Source organism: Empidonax traillii, unplaced genomic scaffold (genome assembly GCF_003031625.1).
Source record: "Empidonax traillii isolate 1590-97213 ecotype Southwest subspecies unplaced genomic scaffold, ASM303162v1 scaffold1156:size184309, whole genome shotgun sequence".
In the NCBI taxonomy this organism is placed as follows: Eukaryota; Metazoa; Chordata; class Aves; order Passeriformes; family Tyrannidae; genus Empidonax; species Empidonax traillii.
Genome location: NW_020956349.1, coordinates 1 through 3,345, shown reverse-complemented (window position 1 = coordinate 3,345; position 3,345 = coordinate 1). Strand labels below are relative to the sequence as shown.

The following is a 3,345-nucleotide window of genomic DNA, read 5'->3' as shown; positions in this document are numbered from 1 at the left end:
GTTTCAACCTAGGAGTGTGCCATGATGAAATCATCTGCTAGGTATTCATCTGTGTCAGCATGGACGTTAAGAAGATGAAAATAACTGGATTCAAAGTTGGTGCTTTTTATGGTCGTGATAGTCCTTCATTCCCTAGATGACTTTGTCTGCTTGTATGTATTGCTAGGGGATTTGGCTTGACAGCAGAGGAGCATCTTCCAGTGACCATGGCTATGGGAGTCACATAGATGAGCAAGCAGAGCATGTTTTCACTTCGTGTGGAGCCTGCTGGCTGTTATGAGACTTGCAGCTCCCAATGCAGGTGGTGGGATGAATACACTTGCTGTCATACCTTAGGATTCTTTCTGAACCCTTCCATTTCTCAGTTTGTCAGCCTGAGTTAAAACTAGTCTATGCCTTGTGTTTGTGAATATTTCAATGTACATTAACTATGGGGGGATCTCGAGAGCCTCCAGGGACTAGGGATGATTGGGGAAATTTCAAAAGAAGAACACTTGGAACACGTAACGTCTGTTTTTCTGTCAGAGTCTCCCCGTGGAAAGCTTACTCCTCAACACTAATTCTCCAGCAGGACAACCTCTTGGATACCCATGTAATGTTTTATTAGCCTCTGTCAGGGAAAGGTGATGTGTTAGTGGTAGATTCTTGGTATGGGAAGCAATTATTACCCTTAATTTCAGGGTCTCTTAAAGTCACATTGTCTGCTTTGATGCCATTGACAGTGTGCTTGGGATGCCTATCCCATTGGTAAAGGCCAAGTGTGAGTTGCCCTTTCTGCTCTGCCCCCCTGTCCTCCCATTTCATTTTTTCTTCTCACGTTCATTAGAGTTCTGAAAATGTATACTACGGGTCAAGAAGATTGAAATAATTGATATAGGGGCTGAAATGGATGGATGGAGAGTGGTTCACATGTTCTAACAGGAAATAAGTTGTATACTAAATGTCTTTGTGAAGCACTTGTTAAAATGCTGCACAGTACAATGTGTCTAGAAATTACTAAAAGGCCCGGTGCTGTCTTACTTGTTTCCTTAACTTTTGGTGTATTATGGAGACATAAAATATATATCTGCTGCTGCCTACAGTCATGAAGGAGCAGAAAAACCTTCTGAGAGCCAGTGTTGTCAAGTCTTTTTACAACTTCAGCTCTCGAAATGTTAAAATTCCTAAAGACTTTCAGTTTCTCTTAAAAAAATAAAATCTCGTCATTATGGTCTCAGAGAAGATTTTTGTAAACACAAAATCCAAGGACTTAAAAAAAGTGTCAGAAAAGTTTCTGGAGCCAGGAGTCCTGAATTTTTAAACTTCTGAAGTGTAACGAATGGACTCACTTTTCCTTTTTATCAACTAAGGCATAGCCTAACTGCACAGTTTTATTTTCTATCTAATTTTTTACATAGACCATGCTCCAGTTATTCCCGGCTCCCCCTTTATATTTTCAATGTGATATTTCTGAGCTAGAGACTTGGCAAGTCAGAGCTCTTTCCTTACTCTTTTTCATGACAGGTTTGATTCTGTTGCTCTTGGAAAAAAATTCTTATTCTGATTTTCTTACCACGCAGCTCATGTGGTGATACACAGGGAAGTTTTGAACTCTCTGGAGGGATTCTCAAATGCTGGCTTGTGAACAGTCTTTGTAGCCCAGATAACCTAAACTATTAAAATGGTAAACAAACAACTTTGGGATTAAGGAAGGGGAATGATCTGTGTCTTTAGAAGGCATTTGTCTCCCTGATGGCTGACTGGAAGTGTCTGTGTGGTCTGAAGTCTTTCTCAGTGAGTGTTTCATCAGCTCCACTCAGTGGCTCCAGCCTCTACTCTAGGCATTTATAAGTAGACTGTAATTTATTGTAGTTTCCAAGATCTTGCAGCTGCCTGCTTAGGTCCAATGAGAAACCAATTTCTGCCCCCGCCCAGTGGCAAATCTAATAGCCTGGGACCGGTAAAGGATAAGGGGGCAGAGAGGCAGAGGGAACTGAAGGAATTTGCCAAAGGTCGATTTTAAGATGAGCGGTAGGAACAGTCTAAGCACCCAGGTTCTTGACCTGCAACCTAGTGCTGTTATGCCTTTACTCATGGTGCTTTCTGCTCCTGCCAGAATATGGTGCTGAGATTTGGGAGACATTGCATTAAACTGTCTGGCTCCAGGAACGGCTTTTGAAAGCGCAGATGATCCTTGAGAAGAAATGTCAATGTTAGAAATGACACCGACTACTAACTCTGATCCAGTGAAACAGTATCTAAGAAGATTTCAACCCCAGTGCTCAGCGATGACTAGATAATTCATCACTGCTGTATTTTGTATAGTCTTTCACACAGACTGAGTCCCTGTGTGTGTGCTTCAGAAAGTTAAATAACAGTTACACGGATAATAGCAGCAGAGTGAGAAAGAAATAGGGAGATAAAGACACAGACAAGAAGACACATCTGAGGAGAACTGGGAAGTGACAGAGAGTTAATGAGCCAAAGAGAGATTGGAGCAGGCTGTTTTATCAGAAAAGATTTTCATCTCAACATAAAGAGAAATCAAGCACATGGTTGAGTTACCGTTTAAGGTAAACTTGAAGTAAAACCCCTCCTCACTGAGGTTTCTAAACTTTTTTTTTTTTTCCCTAGTATCTCCACATTCTCCTAGAGAGGAAAATTTCCAACTGACTTGCGATGTGCTTGCCATTACAGGTTCTGAGTCTGCTTCTCCACGTGGCACCTTGGAGTTTCTAGCTGGCACCATTACCTCCAACGAGTGGAGTTCTCCCACCTCCCCTGAGGGGAGCAACGACTCGGGGGGCAGCGAGGCCTTGGACAAACCCATTGACAATGACGCTGAGGGGGTGTGGAGTCCGGACATCGAGCAGAGCTTCCAGGAAGCGCTAGCCATCTACCCACCATGTGGTCGGCGGAAGATTATCTTGTCAGACGAAGGCAAGATGTATGGTAAGGAGAAACAAAGGGTACATCACAACACTCTGGGCAGCCTGCCCTGTGCAAGCCACTTGTCTTTGTACCAAGAGATGGATGTTCTGAATGAATTCTCTTCTCTCGGGCATTCCCAAGCTGATGCAGTTGGTTGCTTCAAGTTGTAGTTTGGAAAATCGGTGAAGATTTTAACATTCATGTATCAGAAAGAGTTACGGATGTCATTTTCAAGGTGTTATAAGTTAGTTTAAGAATTTTGACAACTCAGTTCCAATTAAAAATTGATAAATTTATTAAGCAAGCGATAATAAAGCAAACAGCGCTGGGTGGCCTGGGGGGCCGGTGCCCCGCCAGAGACACACAAAACTTGTTTGAAAACTGGGCTTTTGTACCTTCTCGATATCAGTTGTTGAATATTCATTCATTGTCCGT

At 42.5% G+C, this 3,345-nt stretch overlaps 1 long non-coding RNA gene across 2 annotated transcripts in view; it reads left to right on the top strand.

Annotated features, from left to right (window-relative positions):
- LOC114068966 overlaps positions 1-2,926 on the top strand; it is a 15,805-nt gene extending 12,879 nt beyond the window's left edge. For both annotated transcript variants that reach the window (XR_003573694.1, XR_003573693.1), the window contains one exon: positions 2,677-2,926. This is a non-coding gene — a long non-coding RNA (uncharacterized LOC114068966). The remainder of the gene's footprint in view (positions 1-2,676) is intronic.
- The last annotated feature ends 419 nt before the right edge of the window (positions 2,927-3,345 follow it).